Source organism: Bos grunniens, chromosome 3 (genome assembly GCF_055505025.1).
Source record: "Bos grunniens cultivar Pamir isolate PY7600 chromosome 3, Bosgru_T2T1.0, whole genome shotgun sequence".
Taxonomy (NCBI): domain Eukaryota; kingdom Metazoa; phylum Chordata; class Mammalia; order Artiodactyla; family Bovidae; genus Bos; species Bos grunniens.
This window is the reverse complement of record NC_141167.1, coordinates 80,358,292-80,372,528: the sequence shown is the minus strand read 5'-3', so window position 1 is coordinate 80,372,528 and position 14,237 is coordinate 80,358,292.

Genomic DNA, 14,237 nt, shown 5'->3' with positions numbered 1-14,237 from the left:
TAGGATGGAGCTCAAGTAGAATGGGGTCTTATGGCTATAAAACATGGGAAAGGAGAATTTCCATGTGTGGCCTGTCCAGCAGCACCCGATTTGTACATGCACTGAAAAATATCCCAGATACTTAAAAAACAAATGGATAAAACAATTTAGTTAAATCCAGTGAAGACTAGAAAGACAGAACATAAGACCGAATACCTATAACACCATGAGGTTCATATAAAATTTATTGGAACTGAGAAAGGAAAAAGAAAGTGTAGGAATATCTCAAGAAAGATCATTTACCCACAGGAACTGAATAAATTGGAAAAAGTTATGAGGCCTTTCAGGGTGCAAAGTTAGATTCTCCCTATCCATACTCAGAGGACTAATATGAAATTGAATTCATGTGCAGAAAAGTGAAGACTATTTCTATACATTCAATTTTTAATTCCAATTTAAACTGGGGATCCTAAAGGTTGATTCATCATTGGGAGCATAAACTTCATCAATATTAATTCTTCATTATTTAATACAATTAAAAAACATTTGTATAAAATTATACTTAAGAAACCATCTATTATTGGTTTCTTTTTGTTAATACTGTGAAAGTTAATATTAATGTCAGTAATGTTATTTTTGTTTTCAGTCTTTCAATTCAATCCTCATTCTTATTCTTTGAATCCTCATTTTTATTCACAATATCCCCTAGAAACAATTCAGTTTGGCAATCTCAATTTTTGTTCTGGTCCAGAAGGAGAAATTCTGGTAATAATTACAACTTTTTCTCTTTATAGTAATAATTATACCTTTCATAAGGTCCTCAGTTTATCCAAGAAAAATATTCTAGCTGTGATCTGATTTTTTTTCCTGAAGTTATAATTTGTTATTTTCTAAAGAACAACTTTGAGACAATAAAGCATATGCTTTCTTCATTAGAGATAGTTTTTGTTTTTTTTTCCGGATTCCAAAGTCTCTATATTAATAAATCCCTGAGCAATTTAATATTTAAAACGTATTGCTTGATTTTCATCCAGGTGTCAGACTGTAATTTTATAATTAACAGTCACTGCCTTCTCTGATTTCATGTACTTAGAAAGACAATTCTTTGAACTTTGTTCTTTTAATAGAGGTGCAGAAAAGTTACTCTTTTATCTTAATGATTCAGGGTTTGCTGCCTTTATATCTTTGTTTGAATTCTATCTTTAGTTGAAAGAATACATTTTATATATAGAAAAATTGTGCTGCTGTCTCTGTGTCAGTTTATATTACAGATAGTTTTTAAAGATTCCTTTTCCCTTATTAAGAGTTTAAGGAAATAAACTGAAAGGGTAGTAACATAATTGAGAATTCTTACCTAAATAAACCTTATTAACATAAGATTTACTTGAACCTTTTTTATACCCCTTCAACCAGTTTCTTTTCCAGAATTAAGCACTATAATTTGAAGAAATACTTTTCATCATAATTTTCTGAGTAGTTTTGCTTCTACTTTGCATTTATTGTGCTTTCATATGTAATACTGACTAAATGCAAGAGTTGTTGCAGGTGTATTAACTCTGCTACTTCATTTTCAGCTGTGCCTTATTTAAACACCCACTCCAGTATTCTTGCCTGGAAAATTCCATTAACAGAGAAATCCGGCAGGTTACAGTCCTTGGGGGTCACAAAGAGTTGGCCACGACGGAAGGACTGAACACATAGGAGGAGCCCAGAAGTCAGATTTTGCCTACAGATGTATTTTCTAACATGGGCTGCACACTGAAATCATCTGAAGAGTATTAAAGATAATACTGATTATGGTGTTTCCCCCTCACCATTTATTCTTTTAATTATTTTTAGGTGTAACTTGAAAATTTGAATTGTTAAAAGTTCTCTAGGTATTCTAATGAACGTATAAGCAAGATTGAGACCCACTGGCTTAGAGTAACACAATTTTCATATGCAATCTTCCTAACAATAGTTGGGGAAATGAAGTAATATCAAGGGTACGAATTTTTTTTCTAATTTGTGCTTTCTGTAATTCTTGCATTTTATAATGAGCTTGTATAATTTTTAAATAATTAATATTACTTTGCCTGATATCAAATAGCCGTTCTAGCTTTCTTTAAGTGTTTTCAAGATGTATCTTTTTTGTATCCTTTCATGTTTCTTTCTGCCATTTTTTTAATCTCTAAGCTTATTTTTTTAATTTTTATTGGCCTATAGTTGATTTACAATGTTGTGCTAGTTTCCACTGTACAGCAAAGTAAGTCAGTTATACATATACCCATTCTATTTCCATATATGTCATTACAGAGTACTGAATAGTTTCCTCTGCTATACAGTGGGTTCTTATTAGTTATATATTTTATATACAGTACTGTGTATATGTCAATCCTAGTCTCTGTTTCTCCCCCCAACTTTCCCCCTTGGTAACCATAAATTTGTTTTCTACATCTGTGAGTCTGTTTCTGTTTTGCAAATAAGTTCATTTGTTCCTTTTTTTTTACATTCCACATATAAGAAATACCATATATTTGTCCTTCTCTGTCTGACTTCATTTAGTATGATAAACTCTAGGCCCATCCATTTTGCTATGGTAGCATAATTTCATCCTTTTAAAAGGCTGATTAATATCCCATTGTATATATGTACCGCATTTTCTTTATTCGTTCCTCTGGTGATAGACATTTAGTTTGCTTACAATGTCTTGGCTATTGTAAACAGTGCTGCAATGAACATTGGGGTGCATGTGCCCTTTCAGATTATGATTTCCTCTGGATAGACGCCTAGAAGTGGGATGGTAGGATCATATTGTAGCTCTATTTTTAGTTTTTTTAAGGAATTCCTACACTGTTTTCAATAGTGGCTGTCCCAGTTTACATTCTTACCAGCAGTCCAGTGGGATTCCCTTTTCTCCTCTTCTCCAGCACTGGTTGTTTGTAGACTTTTTGATGATTGCCATTCTGACTGGTGTGAGGTGAGGCCTTATTGTAGTTTTGATTTTCACTTCTCTAATAATTAGTGATGTTGAGCATCTTTTCATGTCCTTTTTGGCCATATGCATGTCTTCTTTGGAGAAATGACTATTTATATCTTCTGTCCCTTTTTTGTTTGGGTTGTTTGTTTCTTTTGGCATAGAGTTGCATGAGCTGCTCATATATTTTGAGATTAACACTTTGTTGGTTGCTTGTCATTATCTTTAAAATGAACTTTGCATTGGCAGTCTGTAGTTGAGTTTTTCCTTCTTATCCAATCTGATAATTTACCTTTAAGTGTAGTGTTTTGATTTGTAACTAATAGGGTAATTGACATGCTTAAGTTTGTATTAATATTTATTATGTATTTTCCTCTTTGTTCTCCTATTGTTTCTGCCTTCTTTTGTACTACATTTTTTTAAAAATGATTCCATTATGTATCCATTGTTGGTTTTTAGTGATTATAGTTTGTTACACCAAAAGTTACTTTCCAGTTTATAGTATATGTCTTTATCTTATTACATTCAACTTTCAAGTGTTACATAACCTTTATAAATATAGTATGAAAGTATGAAAATGATATAATGCTACATTTTTCTTCCTGGCCTTTGTTGTTTTGTTGTTATACATTTTGGTACTGAATATGTTGTAAACTCCACAGTATGCTATCATTTTTAATATAAAAAGTTAAATATTTATTAATAAGAAAAACAACCTATATATAGATCCATGTTGTTATAGTTTCCAATGCTTTTCATTTTGTATGTATGTTAGGAGTTAGTTTTTGCCCCTCCCACTGCTCTGCCCCACAAGGACTTTCTTTAACTTTACTTTTATTATTAATCTATTTATGATGACTAGTTTTAACATTTATATGTCAGAAAAAGTTTTGCCTTTCTTTTGAAAGGTATATTCATTGGCTATACAACTGTAAGCAGACCTTTAAAAATAAATTTTAATATGTTGCTTCACTGCTTCTTTACTTGCATTTTTTCTAATTAGCAATTCATATCTTGGTTCTACTGTACCTAACATGATTCTTTTTAAATCTAGATGCTTTTAAGATTTTTTTTCTTTATAACTAATTTTGTGCATTTAAATTATGCTTTGCCTTGAAGTTTTCCTCATGATTTTTAACCTTGGAAGTCACGAGTTTCCTGGATCCCAGGTTATATAGTTTTCATAGAATTTGACCACTATTTGACCATTAGATTTTCAAAATTCCCCTCATCCTCAGGAACTTCAGCTACACATATATTAAGACACTTGAAGTTATCACATTTATCAATGATATTGTTTATTTTTTTTAATTTATTTATTTTAATTGTAGGCTAATTACCTTACAATATTGTAGTGGGTTTTGCCATACACTGACATGCATCAGACATGGGTGTACATGTTTTCCCCGTCCTGAACCCCCCTCCCACCTACCTCCCCATCCCATCCCTCAGGGTCATTCGAGTGCACCAGCCCTGAGCACCCTGTCTAATGCATCAAACCTGGACTGGCGATCTGTTCCACGTATGATAATATACATGTTTCAATGCTATTCTCTCAAATCATCCCACCCACACCTTCCACAGAGTCCAAAAGTCTGTTTTTACATCTGTGTCTCTTTTGCCGTCTCGCATCATTACCATCTTTCTAAATTCCGTATATATGTGTTAACATACTGTATTGATGTTCATTACAGTACAATAGCCAGTTTACAATAGCCAGGACGTGGAAGCAACCTAGAAGTCCATCATAAGATGGATAAGAAAGCAGTGGTACATATACACAATGGAATATTACTCATCTATTAAAAAGATGCATTTGAATCAATTCTAATGAAGTGGATGAAACTGGAGCCTATTATACAGAGTGAAGTAAGTCAGATATTGTTTATTTTTAAAAGTGTATCTTGTTCTCTTTCTGTTTCATCTTGAGTGATTTCTGTTGCTATATCTTCAACTTTTCTAACATTTTCTTCTGAAATATCTAATCTGTCATTATTTTCATGCAGCATTGTTTTTAATACTAACATTTGATTTTCATTTCCAGAAGTCTGATTTCAGTCATTTTGAAAACTTCCTTTTCTTTACTTAACATGTTCAATATTTTCTCTGCCTTTCTGAGGATATGAAATATAATAACAGTATTTTTAAGTGTTCTTGCCTATTAATTACAGTGTTTGTGACATTTGGGGCTTTGTTTACGCTACTTTATGTTATGCTTGGGCTTCCCAGGTAGTGCTAGTGGTAAAGAACCCGTCTGGTGATACAGGAGACCTAAGAGACATGGGTTCGATCACTGGATCAGGAAGATCACCTACAGTAGGAAATGGCAACCCATCCCAGAATTCTTGCCTGGAAAATTCCATGGACAGAGGAGCCTAGCGGGCTACAGTTCATGGACTCACACAGAGTTGGACATGAATGAAGCAAGTTAGAACACACAAGTTATGCTAATTATGGATCATATATTTCTGTTTCTTTGTATACTGAGTCAAATTTGAAAGAATGCCAGATATTATGAATTTTACCTTTTGGGTTCTGGATGTATTTGTATGCCTGTACATATTTTGGGGGCTTCCCTGGTGGCTCAGACATAAAAGAATCTGCCTACAATGCAGGAGACCCAGATTTAATCCCTGGGTTGGGAAGATCCCTTGGAGAAGGAAGGCTAACCACTCCAGTTTTCTTGCCTGGAGAATTCCATGGACAGTGGAGCTTGGTGGGTTACAGTCCATGAGGTTGCAAAGAGTCAAACATGGCTGAGTGACTAACAACTTCACTTTTTCAGACATATTTTTGCGCTTTAATCTGGATTGAAGCTAAGTTGCTAGGGACAGTTTGCCCTTTTGGATATTGTTTTTAGCCCTTTTTTTGTTAAATAGGACAAGAGCAGCATTTATTCTAGAGCTAATTACTTCCCACTACAAAGGCAAGGATTCTTTTGAGGGCTCTAATATTTTATGAACTATGAGATTTGCCTTTCTGACTTGAAGGAATAGGAATTATTCCTGGTTTTAAGTGAACTCTGGGTACTGTTCCTTCCATTTTTTAGAAATGGTATCCCTCCTACACCCTTTGACGTCAAGTAGATTTCTCTCATGCATGGGCAACAAGCACTCTGAATTACTTGAGCAGGATAGTCTGCAATATTCCAGGATTCATCTGTCTAGCTCTTCTCTCCAGTGTTCTTTCCTCTAGATTCTAGCTGCCTAGGTCTTCCTGGACAATTCACTCTGGATTCTTAATTGAAGTGCTTACTGTGTCCCAACCTGAATTCTCCTCCACAACACTATGATCAAGAAAAGGCATTTAGCTGATAAATCATTTTGCCACCTTTGTTTCCCATATCTCAAGAATGACTGTCTTTTGTTGCTTGATGTTTAATATTTAAAAAAATCATTGTTTTATATATCCCATGGGTCAGCAAGCAAATTTGCCAATGATCGTTCATTTGAATATTCATTTTCATATTATTATGACAAATTTTGAGATAAAATAGCAGAGATGAATAGTTTTAAGAGAAACTTCATGTCTCACAAAGTTGAAAACAGAAAGTGTTTTCCAAGTCTTGATTGGTATATTTTGTTTGTTTGTTTGTTTTCAGACAGGAGGATAAATCTAGACTGTGTTACCATACTTTGGCCAAAAGAATTATGTTTATTATTTATCAATATCTCCTTTGGTTATCTTAAATCATAATACAGATTTTTAATGTCAATCCCAGGAAATATTAGCAAGAAAAAAGTAAAATGAATATATTTTCATGTGTGTAGTCACCCAATAATAACTCAGGAGCACACTTTATAGAATGATTTATCAAGTCTTGCTTATTTTACTCTATCTAAAATATTTTACTTTCTGAACAAATTCTTAATATCCAAGAGAATAGACAATGGGCAATGCTGTGTTACTTCAAAGTACTTAAACTTTTGAGTTTTATTCCATTGAAATTTGATTTCTACTTTTTAAATTTTTAAAATCAGAGCTCTGTTAGCTATTGAAAATGAGATTGAAAGTCACTCAGTCATGTCCAGTTCTGTGACTCCATGAACTGTAGCCTGCCAGGCTCCTCTGTCCATGGAATTCTCCAGGCCAGAATACTGGAGTGGGTGGCCTTTCCCTTCCACAGGGGATCTTCCCAAGCCAGGGACTGAACCCAAGTCTCCCACATTGCAGGCAGATTCTTTACCAGCTGAGCTACCCTTAAACTCTGATTTAAAAAAATTGAAATTAATACAAAAATGTTCAGTTTTTTCTTAATATAGTGTAGCATATCATTAATAGTAACATATTTTGTGTATTAGTGATTTATTAAGCACTTTCTTTAAAATTTTTTCTTCATGAATAACTGCAAGCAAATCCAATAAGGTCTGCACTGCTATTAAAAAGCCCTTAGATCTGAAAAACAATACTACCTTTAATTGCTGTTCTGGCCTAGCTGAATATGAATACTAAATTTCTAATACTTCCCCAGAAAGTTCCATTAGCATTTTGTTCCAAATGATTAACTGGTGCTATTTTTAATTACCTTTTTAATCTTCCTCCCTAATATTTATCCTGGCTATAAAATCTTGGACCAGTCCATTTTATTTGTTAATGAAATAAGCATGTGCTTTAGGCATATACTTTCATTGAAATAACCTATTATATTGGATGCTGATTTTGACTATCAAACATTAGAGAAACCCCCCAATTATTTTCTACTAAACAGTGTTCAAAATATTAATTATAAGGTACTATGGATTCTGATTATTGCAGTTCTTTTTCAATAGCTTGTGCTGTAAGTTAAATTCCATGAAACCCTGAGATGAATGTGTGTAGTCATAAACACTTGCCTAAACCACAAAATACTAGGCTGATTAACTCAAATCAACCTCAAAGGAGTAAAATCACAAATTTGTGGTAGTACCAGCTAATGAGGCATACTGTCATCTTTGACTTACTTAGACACTTTATTTTGATACAATAGTGTTAAAAATTATTTTAAGAAACAGTATTCAACTACCAACTTAGAAGGTTTTGAAAAGGCATAGAAACGTTTGTGACAGTACTAGAAACAAAAATGATCGCTATAATTTGGTAGTTAGGAGCAGGGATACAAAATAATTTGCAACAAGTATGAAATTTCTGTACAAAAAAAATAAATAGCATCCGTTCTAAGAAGTAACAATGTCCATGTGGGAATCACATATACAAGGAATGAATAGCTAACATACAAATATGCTGTCAAATTTCCATGACCACATGCACACACTTCTGAAAACATTAAGTCCTTTCTATTTTTATGTATGAAGTAATTGAAAGACGGCAAATGCCCTTAAGCTTTTATTCCCTTGAGTTTTTTTATGATCATGTCTGATAGAGCGCAATATAGATTTCTCATTGCTTGAAATTCTATAAATATATATATATATATTTAAAAATATGGTAGGAGCTCTTCTAGATTCTCTAATAAGAGGAAAAATGGTGTTTGATTATTATGTTTAGGAGAAGGAACTGAGCATGTGCCTACCTTTTTCTTAGGCTGTGAAGCCACCTATTAAAGGTGTAAGTTCTGATATGTTCACATGTGAAAAGTTTATTATTACTCTATAATAAAGAGGGCACTTACAGTTTTGGTTGATGCTCAAATACTGGGGTTTGGAGTTGAAGTGTACTCAATAAAAGATTACAGTCACATTTCATAGTTCAACTTTTGCAAGAAAATCACTGATATTCATTCAACAAATATGACTTTATTTTTAGCAAAATAGACAAAAATGACTTCATATATGGGGCTTATATTCTACTTAAGTGTGATAGATGACAAACTAAATAAGTGAATTACAGAAGATATTAGGAAGTGAAGGAAGCAAGCAAGGAAAATAAGACATGGAGAGGAAGATGCACATCAGGCCAAAGGGGCTGCGTCTACAGAAGGCATGGCTAAAGCCTTTCACTGTGTGGGTCACAAGAAACTGTGGAAACTTCTTAAAAATATGGGCATACCAGACCCCCTTACTTGCCTCCTGAGAAACCAGTATGCAGGTCAAGTAGCAATAGTTAGAACAAGACGTGGAACAACAGACTTGCTCAAAATTGGGAAAGGAGCACAACAAGGCTGTATACTGTCACCCTGCTTATTTAGCTTCTGTGAAAAGTACATCATGTGAAATGCAGGGCTGGATAAATCAAAAGCTGGAATCAAGATTTCCGGGAGAAATATCAACAACCTCAGATATGCAGATGATACCATTCTCATGGCAGAAAGTGAAGAGGAACTAGAGAGACTCTTGATGATGGTGAAAGAGGAGAGTGAAGATGTCTTAAGACTCAACATTCAGAAAAAGAAGATCATGGCAACCAGTCCTATCACTTTGTGGCAAATAGATAGGAAAACAATGGAAACAGTGGCAGATTTTCTTTTCTTGGGCTCCAAAATCACTGCAGAGGGTGACTGCAGCCATGAAATTAAATGACGCTTGTTCCTTGGAAGAAAAGCTGTGACCAACCTAGACAGCATATTAAAAAGCAAAGACATTACTTTGCCAACAGAGATCCATCCAGTCAAAGCTCTGGCTTTTCCAGTAGTCATGTGTAGATGTGAGAGTTGGACTGTAAAGAAAGCTGAGCACGAAAGAATTGGTGTTTTTGAACTGTGGTGTTGGAGAAGACTCTTGAGAGTCCCTTGGACTGCAAGAAAATCCAACCAGTCCATTCTAAAGGCAGTCAGTCCTGAACATTCATTGGAAGGACTGATGCTGGAAACTCCAATACTTTGGCCACCTGTGTGAAGAACTGATTCATTGGAAAAGACCCTGTGCTGGGAAGACCCTGTGCTGGGAAAGATTGAAGGCGGGAAGAGAAGGGGATGACAGAGGTTGAGATAGTTGGATGGCATCACCAACACAATAGACATGAGTTTGAGTAGGCTCTGGGAGTTGGTGATAGACAGGGAAGCCTGGCATGCTATAGTCCACAGGGTTGCAAAGAGTCAGACACAACTAAGCAAGTGAACTGAACTGATGTATTATTATATTGTGTTCTTAGACATACTGCTAATGCAAACTTAAAGTCTATAGCATAGTGTAAACATAAATTATATATACACTGGGAACCCAAAAAATCATTACTTGTTTTATTATATTTACTTTATTGCAGTGGTTTAGAACCAGACCCACAATATCTGTGATATATGCCTGCATATGGAATATAAGAAAGATGTTTTAAGGATGTTTCCAACTCTGCCTGTCTGTCTAACTTTACTTATCTATCATCTATCTTTTGATTAACAAAATTACTTATTTACATACTTACTTTTCCTGAGCAATTAGAAGATTGAAATGGCCATTGTTTAAGGTGGAAAAATCAAAGGTATTAGGGAGGGGAGATAATTAGACATTCAGTTTTGAATAAATTGAGTTTAAAATATCTACTGTTCATATGAACAGTGATATGGTATATGCAGTAGATCTGGAGGTTTAGGGAGAGATACGGGCAGAAGAGATAAATTTGAAATTATCAGTGTACATAACATTTGATTTATTAGGTCATCAGACAGAATGTGATTTAAGAGAGTGAGTGTGGAACACAGAGACCCAAGGACTCTAAGCCCTTGGCTATAAATGTGTTAAAATGTATGCGCAGTGAGAAAAGTCTCAAGGGAGATTGAGAGGAGCAGCGAGACAGGAGGAAACTGGGAGAATGTGGTGCTTCAGATAAAAGTGAAAGAAAGCTGATTCTGAAATAAAGGTGGGAAAAGAGATAAAATTCATTTGTTCTTTACTCCCCCCAAATTTCAACATGATACACTGAACTATATCTGGAATTCTGTATGTCATTTATGTACCAGAGTCATTGTGGAAGAAAGTTGAAAATGATGTAACAATTTTTTTAAGTATCATTACTAAATGTATATTAAAGTTTATGAATATTTAAGTAAAAATACCCATTAGCAGCAATAATAAACACAGTAAAAAGCCAGGTTTTTCTAGATTACTGTTTTATAACACCAATGAGCTTACATAAAGAGTCTACCACTTTGATCACAAATTTTTTCACATAACTGAAAGTATATATCACATTTTCAAATGAACTGAAATGGAAGGGGGCCAAGGATACATAATTAACCTTAGGGATGTTGACTCAGATACTACTACATAAATAAGTGACCAACTAATTAATGTGTTCATTTACATATTCATCCAGATAACTCTAATCATGTGTTTCCTTTGCCTCAAATAAAAATTTTGGGGAGCAAATGGAATTGAGCAGGTTCAAGGTAAGGCATCAGAGAAGGCAATGGCACCCCACTCCAGTACTCTTGCCTGGAAAATCCCATGGACAGAGGAGCCTGGTGGGCTGCAGTCCATGGGGTCACTAAGAATCGGACACGACTGAGCAACTTCACTTTCACTTTTCACTTTCATGCATTGGAGAAGGAAACGGCAACCCACTCCAGTGTTCTTGCCTGGAGATTCCCAGGGACGGGGGAGCCTGGTGGGCTGCCGTCTATGGGGTTGCACAGAGTTGGACACGACTGAAGCGACTTAGCAGCAACAGCAGCAAGGTAAGGCAAAACTGATAATGTGACCTTTTGACTATAGTTTAAAGAGTGATAAGGAATATCCAGGTAAAAAAATCAAGCTAGTGGGCACAGCAGGTAATGGTAGAGCATGCTAGCATAGGAAAAACCCACAGAAAAGTATTGTGAGCATGTCTGGAATGTCAGGGGGAAGGTACTAAATATAATCATCAATAGCACAGTTAAGGTAAAGTGGAAAGAATGTTAGAAGAGTCAGAAGAGCAAATCATGAACAGATCTTGAAAGATCTTTTCTGTCAAGCTAAGGATTTGGGGTTTTATTCTGTAAGTTATGGACAGATTGTTAAGAAGCTATATGACATGATCAACTTTGCTCTGTATAACATAGCGTCACTGGCTGTATTGAGTCAATTTACCTGGTTGGGGACAAATATCAATCAAGCTAGCTTTCTGGCATCGTGTAGACAACATAACTGGTTGATTGACTGAGTACTTCACATGTTCATCTCGTTGTTTTGACATGTGTATACCTAACCTCAAAATAAAAATGGTATTTTTAGTGTGCCTGATTTAGTCCATAATTCTTTATGGCAGCTATCTTTAAGAGTTAATTCTGTAACAGAATTACAAGTGACTATTTTATATATGTATATATGACATTTTGTTGAAGAGAAGTAGTGTGAAGCTCGTAAATTAGAAAATAATATTAACTACACAAAAATGGTACAGTAAAACTTTTAGAAAATATTAACACATGCTGTGCTAAGTAGTGGAAGTTGAGGATGGTGAAATAAGAGTTTTAGGTTATATTTCAGGTCTCTTTTTGACTAACATGATCTTGAAATTTCTTCCCAGTAGTAAATAGGTAATTTATTAATTTTTATTCATAAAATGCTATGTATTTTAAACTGATCCATGTTTTTTTTTAATTATTTATAACAAGAAGTCTAATTTAGAATATCATGCTGAATATCAGGAATAAGAAAAAGTACCACAAGAGAGTTAAACCCAATACATAAGTATAAGCTGGATGCTAATTTCTGTTTCTAGTCTAAATGAGAATTATAAGCATAAATAACAGAAGTCAAGTTCATAATACCTCAGTGGAAGAAAACCAGAGAATGACTTCAGTTGAAGAAAACAAGAGACATGTTCCATATCATCAGAATAGTAAACTGCAAATGAAGAGATAGCCAATCATTACCAATGAAAGAATCTTTATAGTATAAAAGTTTTTGCATTTGTTTCTTGTTTAGTCATTGTCATGTCCAACTCTTTTGCAAACCCATGCATGTAGCCCACCAGACTCCTCAGTCCATATTTTTGACTTCCCAGGCAAGGATACTGGAGTGGGTTGCCATTTCCTTCTCCAGGGGATCTTCCAAACCCTGGAGCTTCCATGCAAATGTGTCTCCTGCATTACAGGTAGATTCTTTTATTTTTTTCCTTCATCTCTTCTGTCTGCTCTTTTTTTTTTTTTTTAATCGGAGACTACTTCACAATATTGTGGTTTTGCCATACATTCACATGAATCAGCCAAGTGTGTATATGTGTCCCCCATCCTGACCCTCCCTCCCATGCACCTCCCCATCCCATCCCTCAGGGTCATCTCAGTGCACCAGCCCTGAGTACCCTGCCTCATGCACCGAACCTGGACTGGCGATCTATTTCATATATGATAATATACATGTTTCAATGCTATTCTCTCAAATCATCCCACCCTTGCCTTCTTCCACAGAGTCCAACAGTCTGTTCTTTATGTGTCTCTTTTGCTGTCTTGCATATAGGGTCATCGTTACCATCTTTCTAAATTCCATATATATGCATTAATATACTGTATTGGTGTTTTTCTTTCTGACTTACTTCACTCTGTATGATAGGCTCCAGTTTCATCTGCCTCAATAGAACTGATTCAAATGCATTCTTTTTAATAGCTGAATAATATTCCATTGTGTATATGTACCACAGCTTTCTTATCCAATCATCTGCCAATGGACATCTAGGTTACTTCCATGTCCTGGCTATTGTTAACAGTGCTGCGATGAACACTGGGGTACATGTGTCTCTTTCAATTATGGTTTCCTCGATGTGTAGGCCAGGCAGTGGGATTGTTGGTCATATGGCAGTTCTATTTCCAGTTTTTTAAGGAATCTTACAACTGAGTTCTCAGAGAAGTGCAGAATAAAAGAGTATGAGATTCAATTCATTCAGTTAGTCAGTTCAGCCACTCCACTGTGTCTGACTCATTTCATCCCCATGGACTGTAGCACGCCAGGCCTCCCTGTCCATCACCAACTCCCAGAGCCTACTCAAACTCATGTCCACTGTGTTGGTGATGCCATCCAACTATCTCAACCTCTGTTATCCCCTCTCCTCCCATCTTCAATCTTTCCTAGCACAGGCTCTTTTCCAGTGAGTCAGTTCTTCGCATCAGGTGGCCAAAGTATTGGACTTTCAGTTTCAGTATCAGTCCTCCTAGTGAATATTCAGGACTGATCTCCTTTAGGATGGACTGGTTGGATCTCCCTGCAGTCCAAGGGACTCTCAAGAGTCTTCTCCAACACCACAATTCAAAGGCATCAATTCTTTGGCACTCAGCTTTCTTTATAGCCCAATTCTCACATCCATACATGACTACTGTAAAAGCCAGAGCTTTGGCTAGATGGACCTTTGTTGGTAAAGTAATGTCTCTGCTTTATAATATGCTGTCTAGGTTGGTCATAACTTTTCTTCCAAGGAGGAAGCACCTTTTAATTTCATGGCTGCAGTCACCATCTGCAGT